The following is a 12880-nucleotide window of genomic DNA, read 5'->3' on the forward strand; positions in this document are numbered from 1 at the left end:
CAACTGTGTGTCATCAGCATAACAGTGGAAACTAATACAATGTTTACAAGTAATATCACCCAGAGGTAACATATATAAAGAAAAAAGCAGTGGACCCAAGACAGAACCTTGTGGAACACCAAACTTTATCTCAGTATGTCTAGAAATATCACCATTTATATCAACATACTGATAGCGATCAGTTAAATAAGACCTAAGCCAGGAGAGGGCCATTCCCTTAATTCCCACAACATTTTCTAGTCTATCCAGAAGAATGGAATGATCAGTGGTATCAAATGCTGCACTAAGGTCAAGCAGCGAGACACAGCCCTGATCAGACACCAACAGTAGGTCGTTTACTACTTGAGCCAAAGCTGTCTCTGTGCTATGATTAAGTCTAAATCCTGACTGATAAATTTCATGGATGTTATTCCGATGTAAATATGAGCATAACTACTGTGCCACAGCTTTTTCAAGGATCTTAGAGATAAAGGGGAGGTTTGATATTGGCGGATAATTGGACAGCTGACAGGGATTAAGGTCAGGTTTTTTAATCAGGAGTTTGATAACTGCGAGTTTAAAGGATTTGGGTACATAGACAATTGTAAGAGAAGAATTTATTATTTTTAGAAGCAGTTCAGGGCGGCATGGTGGTGTAGTGGTTAGCGCTGTCGCCTCACAGCAAGAAGGTCCGGGTTCGAGCCCCGTGGTCGGCGAGGGCCTTTCTGTGTGGAGTTTGCATGTTCTCCCCGTGTCCACGTGGGTTTCCTCCGGGTGCTCCAGTTTCCCCCCACAGTCCAAAGACATGCAGGTTAGGTTAACTGGTGACTCTAAATTGACCGTAGGTGTGAATGTGAGTGTGACTGGTTGTCTGTGTCTATGTGTCAGCCCTGTGATGACCTGGCGACTTGTCCAGGGTGTACCCCACCTTTCGCCCATAGTCTGCTGGGATAGGCTCCAGCTTGCCTGCAACCCTGTAGAACAGGATAAAGTGGCTAGAGATAATGAGATGAGATGAGAAGTGGTTCAGTTACTTCAGGTATTATCTGTTTGAATAGATGTGTAGGTAAGGGATCTAGTACACAAGTTGAGGCTTTCGATGCTGAGATTAATGAAAGTAATTCAGTTTCTTTTACGGGAGTAAAACATTCTAATTGCTAATCTGATACAGTTATATTGTTAACTAGAGGGTCACTTACATTGTCTGACCTTAAATTAGTAGTTTGAATTTTTTGTCGGATATTCTCAATTTTGTCATTAAAAAAATTCATGAAGTCGTTGCTACTACATACTACAGGTGTGCATGTGTCTATCGTGGACTTATTCCTGGTTCATTTTGCAACAGTATTAAATAGGAATCTAGGATTATTTTTGTAATCTTCCATTAAGGAGGAGAGATATGTTGATCTTGCAGCACTCAGAGCTTTTCTATACTTCAGGAAGCTCTCCTTCCACGCTAATTTGAACACTACCAACTTTGTTTGATGCCATTTACGTTCCAATTTTCGAGTGCTCTGTTTTAATATGCGAGTGTCATCATTATACCAGGGTGCTAATTTTTTGTCTCTGACCATTTTCCTTTGAAGAGGAGCTACATTATCTAAGTTATGGCGGAATGTTGACTCTTAGCATTCAGTTGCCTGATCAAGTTCTGCAGGGGCTGACAGTGACCCAGTCAAAGTTGATAACTCTGGGAGATCATTTATAAAGCTCTGTGCAGTAGTTGACGTGAATGTACGTTTAATACAGTAGCGTGGTGAGGTGCATATATTATTACTCAGACATAGTTTGAATGAGATGAGCTAATGATCTGAGATAACTTCAGACTGTGGAAGTATGACTATATTTTCTATGTTTAACCTGAATGTTAGTATTAGATCGAGGGTGTGACCACCATTATGGGTCGGTCCTATGACATTCTGATTAATCCCTAATGAATCTAAAATGGGGCGGCACGGTGGTGCAGTGCTTAGTGCTTTCGCCTCACAGCAAGAGGGTCCGGGTTCGAGCCACGTGGCTGGCGAGGGCCTTTCTGTGTGGAGTTTGCATGTTCTCCCCGTGTCCACGTGGGTTCCCTCCGGGTGCTCCGGTTTCCCCCAAAGGCATGCAGGTTGGGTTAACTGGTGACTCTAAATTGACCGTTGGTGTGAATGTGAGTGTGAACAGTTGTCTGTGTCTATGTGTCAGCCCTGTGATGACCTGGCGACTTGTTCAGGGTGTACCCCACCTTTCGCCCATAGTCAGCTGGGAGACAGCTTGCCTGCGACCCTGTAGAACAGGATAAAGCGCCTAGAGATGATGAGATGAGATGAATCTAAAATGGACACAAACACTGTCTTCAAAGGGTCTTCTGGGTTATCGAAGTGAATATTAAAATATCCGACAACTAAAGCTTTGTCTAAGGAAATAACCAGATCTGAGGTAAAATCTGCAAATTCAGAAAGAAACTCAGAATATGGCCCCGGGGGCCTGTGAATAATAATTAATGGAATTAACTGGGTAGACGACTCTAAATTGACCGTAGGTGTGAATGTGAGTGTGAATGGTTGTTTGTGTCTATGTGTCAGCCCTGTGATGACCTGGCGACTTGTCCAGGGTGTACCCCGCCTTTCACCTGTAGTCAGCTGGGATAGGCTCCAGCTTGCCTGAGACCCTGTAGAACAGGATAAAGCGGCTAATGAGATGAGATGAGAGAACTGGGTAGACTTATATTTCGAGGCTACATACATTATATGAGTATGAAGAACATCAAATGTATTAAATTTATAACCAGGTTTTTGTGTTACACCTAGATAATCATTATAAATAACCGCAACGCCTCCTCCTCTGCCAATTAATGAGGCTGGTGTATATAACTGCATCCAGGAGGACTCACTTCATTTAATGCTATATATTCATTTGGCTTAATCCATGTTTCAGTTAAACAAAGTACATTAAACTCCTGATTAGTAATGAGTTCATTAACCATTAGCACTTTAGATGTACAACCCTGATTCCAAAAAAGTTGGGACAAAGTACAAATTGTAAATAAAAACGGCATGCATTAATTTACAAATCTCAAAAACTGATATTGTATTCACAATAGAACATAGACAACATATCAAATGTCGAAAGTGAGACATTTTGAAATTTCATGCCAAATATTGGCTCATTTGAAATTTCATGACAGCAACACTTCTCAAAAAAGTTGGGACAGAGGCAATAAGAGGCTGAAAAAATTAAAGGTACAAAAAAGGAATAGCTGGAGGACCAAATTGCAACTCATTAGGTCAATTGGCAATAGGTCATTAACATAACTGGGTATAAAAAGAGCATCTTGGAGTGGCAGCGGCTCTCAGAAGTAAAGATGGGAAGAGGATCACCAATCTCCCTAATTCTGCGCTGACAAATAGTGGAGCAATATCAGAAAGGAGTTTGACAGTGTAAAATTGCAAAGAGTTTGAACATATCATCATCTACAGTGCATAATATCATCAAAAGATTCAGAGAATCTGGAAGAATCTCTGTGTGTAAGGGTCAAGGCCAGAAAACCATACTGGGTGCCTGTGATCTTCGAGCCCTTAGACGGCACTGCATCACAAACAGGCATGCTTCTGTATTAGAAATCACAAAATGGGCTCAGGAATATTTCCAGAGAACATTATCTGTGAACACAATTCACCGTGCCATCTGCAGTTGCCAGCTAAAACTCTATAGTTCAAAGAAGAAGCCATATCTAAACATGATCCAGAAGCACAGACGTCTTCTCTGGGCCAAGGCTCATTTAAAATGGACTGTGGCAAAGTGGAAAACTGTTCTGTGGTCCGACGAATCAAAATTTGAAGTTCTTTATGGAAATCAGGGACGCCGTGTCATTCAGACTAAAGAGGAGAAGGACGATCCAAGTTGTTATCAGCGCTCAGTTCAGAAGCCTGCATCTCTGATGGTATGGGGTTGCATTAGTGCGTGTGGCGTGGGCAGCTTACACATCTGGAAAGACACTATCAATGCTGAAAGGTATATCCAGGTTCTAGAGCAACATATGCTCCCATCCAGATGACATCTCTTTCAGGGAAGACCTTGCATTTTCCAATATGACAATGCCAAACCACATACTGCATCAATTACGGCATCATGGCTGCGTAGAAGAAGGGTCTGGGTACTGAACTGGCCAACCTGCAGTCCAGATCTTTCACCCATAGAAAACATTTGGCACATCATAAAATGGAAGATATGACAAAAAAAAGACCTAAGACAGTTGAGCAACTCGAATCCTACATTATACAAGAATGGGTTAACATTCCTATCCCTAAACTTGAGCAACTTGTCTCCTCAGTCCTCAGATGTTTACAGACTGTTGTAAAGAGAAAAGGGGATGTCTCACAGTGGTAAACATGGCCTTGTCCCAACTTTTTTGAGATGTGTTGTTGTCATGAAATTTAAAATCATCTAATTTTTCTCTTTAAATGATACATTTTCTCAGTTTAAACATTTGATATGTCATCTATGTTCTATTCTGAATAAAATATGGAATTTTGAAACTTCCACATCATTGCATTCCATTTTTATTTACAATTTGTACTTTGTCCCAACTCTTTTTGGAATCGGGGTTGTAAGAGATCTAATCTTTAATAGCCCCACCTTTAGATCAAAGGTGCTGGCAGCAGCTGTACAGTCAGTATTATCTAATTTTATATTGATTAGGTTACTGGAACAAACTCTCTGAATATTTCTACCTTTTTGTTTAGCACAGGGAACAGACACAGTCTCGATGTAGTGGACCCTTAGTGATGACTCTGTGCAGCTCGCAGACAGTCGGTTTAGCCTGCTTGTCTGCTCCCTGGCCTTGGCTCTGGATTGTCAGAAATTATCTAGGCCTGTTCTGAGACTATGACCTATGCTGCAAGAAATGAGAGCAGCACCTTCCCGAGTGGGATGGGTACCGTCCGTCCCTAACAGGCCAGCAGTGCCCTCAAAATTAGCCCAATTATCTATAAAGCCCACACTGTTTTCAGAGCACCACTTGAACAACCAGCAGTTCAGCGACCATAACCTGCTGTAAGCTTTATCGCCATGCTGCATTGGGATGGGGCCAGAGCAGACTACAGCATCAGACATTGCCTTCACTAATTTAAACACCTCTACAAAGTTACTCTTGGTAACCTCAGACTGACGAAGGCAAATATCATTAGCTCCTGCATGGATAACTATCTTTGAGAACCTGTGCTTGCCTAGGACCCTAAGATTACCTGCTATGTCCGGCACCCTGGCTCCCGGTATACACCTGACTAAAGCTGCTGGTGCCCCTAAAGTCTAAGCTAATTTCACATGCTGTATGATAGAGTCCCCTATAAGCAGAGTTCTTTCAGGTTTCTCAGTGGGTGCATCACTAAGGAGAGCAAACCTGTTGGACATGTCACGCGGAGAGGAGTGGTGCTCCCGTGGGTGAACTTCAGCGGTAGCTTTGGCTCTACGCTTATGCCGCCAAGCCATCACCCATTCGCCCTGCTGTAAGGGCTCTAATGCCGGAGTTGGGGGATTGCTAACTCCACCCAGGGCATCCAGACTTTCCTTTACAGAAACTACACTCTTCTCATGCTCACTGACTTTCTCTAAAACCTGGACATGCACTTCTAGCACTATAATCTCCATCAGAGAGCTAACTAATCTGCACTTATCACAAATAAAGCTATCGCTAGCGATGGAGGAAGAATGACTAAACATCCTGCACTCAGCACACTGAACAGGCTGAAGGTGTGCCATGATGAAAAATTCACATACCTTGATTGAAGATCTGTTGATATTAAAGCAGCTCCGATGTGGATGGCCTCCGCTTGTGGTCTTTACGCAGGAGGAGAAAAAAAAGAAAAAGAAAGCTTCCGGTGTCGGCGTTCTTCTGAAAAAAGAGAAAAAAAAGGAAAAAGGAAAGCAATAGTAAAATAAAAATGAAGAGGATACTGGAAAATTATTTGTAGAAAAAAGTTTTGAAAAGATTTGTAATTAATGCCAACACTTGCAGGAAAAAAGGACTCGTCACAAACAACTCAGGAACCAGGAAGTGTGGAGCACAGAATGCGCATGCGCATTCGTTGTGTGTGTGTTGACTGTATTCCATACTAGTAGACCAGAAGGGCAGTGCTTCCTTCCTTCTTCCTAATCTCTAGCCCTTATGTTACTCACGAAACATGAGTTGTGTGTTTATTCTCCCGAGGCCTCACACACTGGCTCTAATTGAAGATGACCATACACAAAGTGCAGGACTGATTATAGTTTGTGTGTGTGTGTGTGTGTGTGTGTGTGTGTGTGTGTGTGTGTGTGTGTGTGTGTGTGAATTGTATTCCATACCAGTAGGTGAGAAGGACAATGTTTCATTAGTTCTTCCCACTTTCTAGCCCTTACGTTACTCATGACGCACAAATTGTGCATTTATTTTCCAGAGGTCTCACACACTGGCTCTACTTGAAGATGACCATCCACAATGTGCAGGACTGTATTGTGTGTGTGTGTGTGTGTGTGTGTGTGTGTGTGTGTGTGTGTGTGTGTGTGTTTGTGTGGTTTGTGTGTGTGTTAGAGGTGTAATACAATGGCATTATCTTTATTTGAATCTGTATCTGTTTAGTGCTCAATATATTTGTACCTGTTTTCATATTCAGATTTAAACCAGAAGTGAAAGTGTCTTCTTTCCCGAATCAAGAAACTTATTTAGGCTGCAATTGACAACAGTTGCCATCTAATAATATTTGATCAGGTTTACTTTATGTTTTGGGCTTGGTAAATTCCTGAAAAATCCAAAAGGTTTGAGGGCTTGCAAGATTTTCTGAGAACATTTCTTTTAATCACATCCAAGAATGGTAATTTACATGCACAATCAACCTTTCAAGTTTTACAATAATTTCAAACTTATTCAAATGATTATTTTTCAGAGAGCTCCACAGAGATATGCAGCTCGATGCACAATGTGTGTTCTGTGTGACATGGAGTGCCAGGCCAATGTATGGAAACACATTTTTAAAATTTTTGTTTTGTCAGAAATATAGTTTTATTTTGTAGCTCAGTAAAGGGGTTGGGCTAAAATCGAATAGGTCATCTGCAATAATGTTCATGGCTTTTCTCTTTTTTAAGTTCCACAAGCGACGGCATGGTGGTATAGTGGTTAGCGCTGTCGCCTCACAGCAAGAAGGTCCAGGTTCGAGCCCCGTGGCCGGCGAGGGCCTTTCTGTGCGGAGTTTGCATGTTCTCCCTGTGTCTGCATGGGTTTCCTCCGGGTGCTTCGGTTTCCCCCACAGTCCAAAGACATGCAGGTTAGGTTAACTGGTGACTCTAAATTGACTGTAGGTGTGAATGTGAGTGTGAATGGTTGTCTGTGTCAGCCCTGTGATGACCTGGTGACTTGTCCAGGGTGTACCCCACCTTTTGCCCATAGTCAGCTGGGATAGGCTCCAGCTTGCCTGCGACCCTGTAGAACAGGATAAAGCGGCTAGAGATAATGAGATGTGATGAGATGAAGTTCCACAAGCAGGGTTACCAGGTTCCACATAAAATGTGTCAAAAGAGCAGGCAATTTACAGATGCACTTGCAGAGAATAGTTCTTAGCAAACTGGTAAACAAATCCAAATCATGATCCAAAGCATAGTCAGGTGAAGTGCAAGTTGAGTGAGGCACAGTTAGAGTGTCAGAGGCAAAACAAAGATCAAAGTCAAGGAAGACAGAAGCAAAGTCATAAACTGAGAAAAGCAGAGCAGAAAGTCAAAGGATTGGTAGGGTCAGGTATGAAAACGCTGAGTGATACTTCACAAAGCACCTGATTTCTTGATTGGCCCATTCTACCTGGCTATTGGACTGGGGTGGTGGCTGGGGCTCAGGCTGAATGATACCCCTAGTTTTCCATAAACTTGGAGCACAGTTCAGTTGTGAAATGGGGACCTTGGTCACTCACTATGTCCTCCTGGATGCCAAGGTAGCAGAAGACCAGAGAGAAAATTAGTTCTGCTGTTTCGAAGGCTGAGGGCAGGCTGGACAGAGGGATGAGTCTGAGGGACTTCAAAAATCAATCTATTACTACCATGATGGAAGTGTATTTCTGTGATTTGGACAAGTCAGTGATAAAGCTGATCACTAGATGGGACCAAGGATGTTGAGGTGTGTTGAGTGGCATCAGCTTACCTACTGGCACAGCACATGGTATTTTCACTTCAGCACAAGCAGAGCAAGAGGTGATGAAATGGTTAATTTCAGTTTGCATGTTTTGCCACCAATATTTGGCTTTGATCAGTTGATAGGTGTGCTGGCTGCTATGCTGCCCCATAGCTGGCGAGGAGTGAGACCATGTGATGAGTTGGCCCCAGAGTTGTGGTGGTACAAACCTTCGGTTGGGAGGGCATTCTTCTGGAATTCAACCAGGTGGGGCCTGTGCTATCTCCCTGTCGATATCCCATGATGAAGCAATCAGGGGGTAGGATGGTTGTGGGCTCCTAAGTCAAGGTTACAGGGGAGTACATTCTGAACAGGACATCTGCCTTGGTATTCTTGGATCTGGGTCTATATGAGATTGTAAAATGAAACCTGGTAAAGAAGAAGGACCAGCATGCCTGACAGGTGTTCAGACGTTTATATTGTGAAAGGGTATGTGACTCACTCAAGCCAGTGTCTCCCCTCTTCCAATGTCAGTGTAGGAATGAGAGTGGGTGGGCGGATCACAGAAGTACGGCAGGCAAGAACTGAGTTCCAAAAACTCTTTATTTGCACTTTTCAGTGACTACTTTTCACTCTCCCAGCCACACACGCACGCGCACACATACAAGTCATCAGGTTGGGGAGAGAGATCCTTTCCTCTGCTCTCTCTCTCTCTCCTTTTATAGGGCACAGTCACTGGGGAAGACACACAAACACAGGTTAATTAACATCAGGTGTAGTGATTCTGCCACTTACCATCCCTGACTCCGCCCTCCATTCACAGACCGACGCTTGACCACGACCCCACTGCCATATACCCCCACCGCCCGACTCAGGCCGGGGAGCCATCCGGCCTGCAGCTGACTCCCCCCCCCCTTGATGGGAGAGGAAATCCACCACAACCATCTGTGCCCCCGGCCTGTGGATCACCTTGAACTTAAACGGCTGGAGTGCCAGATACCAACGGGAGATCCGCACATTGGCATCCTTCATGCGGTGGAGCCACTGGAGGGGCACGTGATCCGAACAGAGGGTGAAAGGGCGTCCAAGTAGGTAGTAGTGGAGGGCGAGGACCACCCACTTGATAGCAAGGCACTCCTTCTCTATAGTGCTGTAGCATCCCTCACGCACCAACAGCTTCCTGCTGATGTACAGCACTGGGCGATCCTCCCCCTCCACCTCCTGGGACAGAACAGCCCCCAGCCCCCTGTCAAATGTGTCCGTCTGCAAAACAAAGGGGAGAGTGAAGTCAGGGGAGTGTAACAGTGGCCCCCCACACAGTGCAGCCTTTACCTCAGAGAAAGCCCGCTGGCATTGCTCCGTCCACTGGACCAGATCTGGTGCCCCCTTTTTCGTGAGATCAGTCAGCGGGCTGGTGATGTCCAAATAATTAGGTATAAGCCTACGATAGTAGCCAGCCAGCCCCAGGAACTGTCTCACTCCCTTTTTGGTCTTGGGCCTTGGGCAGGCCACAATTGCTGCTGTCTTATTAATTTGGGGATGCACCTGCCCATTGCCCAAGTGGAAGCCCAGATACCATACTTCCACCTGCCCAATTGCACACTTCTTCAGGTTGGCTGTGAGACCCGCTCGCCTCAGCAACCTAAGGACAGCCCTCAGGTGTTGTAAATGCCATGGCCAGTCATTACTATAGATTATAATATCTTCCAGGTATGCGGCCGCATAGGTGGCGTGGGGGTGGAGGACCCTATCCATAAGCTGCTGGAATGTAGCAGGCGCTCCAGATAGCCCAAAAGGAAGTGTGACAAACTGGTGTAAGCCAAACGGTGTGGAAAAGGCCATTTTCTCTCGGGATAATGGAGTCAAGGGAATCTGCCAATATCCCTTTGTCAAATCTAGTGTCGAATAAAAACGAGCCATGCCGAGTCGATCAAGCAACTCGTCAATATGAGGCATTGGGTACACATCAAATTTAGACACTGCATTGACTTTTCTATAGTCCACACAGAACCGGACCGACCCGTCGGCCTGGGGAACCAAGACCACCGGGTTGCTCCAGTCACTGTGGGACTCCTCGACGATGCCCATGTTGAGCATGGCCTCGAGTTCTTCCCAAACCACCTTTATCTTGTGTTCGGGCAGCCTGTAAGGGCGGCTGCGCACTACCACCCCCGGGGGTGTCTCAATGTGGTGTTCTATGAGGTGGGTGCAGCCGGGCAGGGGAGAGAACACGTCCGAAAATTTGGCTTGCAAGTGGGCAACCTCCGTGAGTTGGGTCGAGGAGACGTGGTCTCCACAGGGGACCAGAGTGGTAAGCGATGCCAATCTTCCCCTTTGAACCTCCAGCCCCAGCTCCACCTTCTCTGGAACCAACGACAACAACGCCACGGGGACCTCCTCATTCCAAAGTTTTAACAGATTGAGGTGATAAATCTGTAACGCCCCGTCCCTGTCCATTCGCCTCACCTCATAGCTGATGTCCCCGACTCGCCGTGTGACCTCAAAGGGACTTTGCCACATGGCGATCAATTTGGAGCTCGACGTGGGCAACAGCATGAGTACTTTATCTTCCAGTGCAAACTCCCTAAGGCACGTGCCCCTGTCGTACAGGTGGATTTGCCATTCTTGGGCCTGCCGCAAATTCTCCTGGGTTAGGTGTGTGAGTTTGTGGAGTTTTGTGTGCAGGTTGATAATGTATTGAATTTCATTTTTGCTTGTTGAAGGTCCCTCCTCCCAGTTTTCCCACAGCACATATAGGATACCACGTGGCTTATGCCCATATAATAATTCGAACAGGGAGAACCCCGTGGAGGCTTGTGGGACCTCTCACACTGCAAACAGCAGGGGCTCGAGCCATTTATACCAGTTACTTGTGTCTTTGCTTACAAATTTTTTAATTATGGTTTTGAGGGTGCGATTAAACCGTTTGACTAAGCCGTCCGTTTGTGGGTGATAAACGCTGGTGTGGATCGGCTTAATTCCCAGTAACCCATACAGTTCGTGCAGTGTGCATGACATAAACGTAGTGCGTTGATCAGTCAGAATCTCTTTGGGGATTCCAACTCGGGAGATGACGTGGAAGAGTGCTTCCGCAATACTACGTGCTGAGATATTGCAAAGCGGCACTGCTTCTGGATATCGCATTGCATAGTCCACCAGAATTAAAATAAAGTGATATCCTCGTGTTGACCGCTCTAATGGCCCGACGAGATCCATCCCAATTCTTTTGAACGGGGTCTCAATTAATGGCAGAGGGCGCAAAGGCGCTTTTGGAATGGCCGCTGGATTTATGAACTGGCATTCGCAGCACGCCGTACACCACCTGCAGACATCACCGTGAATCCCTGGCCAATAGAACCGGGCCATTATTCGGGCTAGTGTCTTATCCGGCCCCAAGTGTCCAGCCATGGGATTAAAGTGAGCCACCTAGAATACCAATTCCCGGCGGCTTTTTGGGATCAAAAGCTGTGTTATCGGCTCCTTAGTCTGAGTGTACTGCGTCACTCGGTATAATCTATCCTTCATAATGGAAAAATAGGGGAAGGACAGGGTGGCATTTGGCTGGAGCATTTGACCATCGATTACTCTCACTTGGTCAAATGCATGCCGCAGAGTCTCGTCTCACGACTGCTCTAACAGGAAATCCGCGAGGGATTCCCCAAGAGAGGGAGGAGGAGCCTGCTGCTCCTCATTCTGATACGGTGATGATGTAGACAGCTCTGTGACAGCTGCTCCTGCCAATGTCACACCGGGACCTCCCCCTGCTGAACTATGGCAGGCCCCACTCTTCACTAAATGAGTCATTAATTCCCCAAATCCTGGCCAATCTGTCCCCAAAATTATCGAGTAGGTAAGGCAAGGATTAACCGCCGCCTTTACACTAAATTTCTCCCCTCGAAATAGAATGTGGACCGACACAAAAGGGTAGTTGTGAACATCCCCGTGCACACACAACACCTTCACCAATTGTGCTCTCCCCAGTGCCTCGTCTTGCAGCAGGCTTTGGTGGATTGAGGTCTGATTACAGCTGGAGTCCACCAAAGCCTGATACGTATCCCCTTGGATACTCACCAGTATGCAATATGCTCCAGCCCAATCGAGGGCGGTCCCTGGTGCGTCAGGGATCCGGACCACCATGCCGACCTCCATTGCTGAGCACTGATGCTGGAGGTGCCCCGGCTCCCCACAGTGCCAGCAAACCGGCCCGGGCTCTCCCTCTGCACCAGCGTTCTGGAGCTCACTCACCTGGGGGGGGAGAGACAGACACAGAAGTGGGAAACGGGAGGGCACCGCAGGTGCGACGGGCCAGCTGGGTTGGAGCCGGCCTCTGCGGTGGGGTAACGGGGTGAGGACAAGGAAAAGAAGGGGAGGGGGAGAGAGAGAGAGAGAGGAGAGGAGACAAGAGGAGACATGCTGTCCTGCCATCATAACAGCCACCAAATGGTCCTCTGCCAGCTCGATGGCCTGATCCAGTGACGCCGGGCGATGGCACTGGACCCACTCCACAGTTCCTTCGGGAAGTCGGGCGATGAACTGTTCCAGTACCACCAGATCGATGATTCCCTCAGCGTCGCAGTTGTCAGCCCTCAGCCACCGCCGGCAGGTGTCCAGAGTTACTGGCCAAACACGAACGGCTGGCCGACCTCCTCTAGGCGCAGAGCGCGGAAGCACTGTCGTTGTTGTTCCGGGGTGTGCCCCACACACTGGAGGATGGCCTGGCATAGGTCTGCGTAGACCAGCTGGCTGTCAGCAGGGAGCTGTAATGCAGTCAGCTGCGCCTCAACCATT

The sequence above is a fragment of the Neoarius graeffei genome, chromosome 6, assembly GCF_027579695.1.
Source record: "Neoarius graeffei isolate fNeoGra1 chromosome 6, fNeoGra1.pri, whole genome shotgun sequence".
NCBI classification, from domain to species: domain Eukaryota; kingdom Metazoa; phylum Chordata; class Actinopteri; order Siluriformes; family Ariidae; genus Neoarius; species Neoarius graeffei.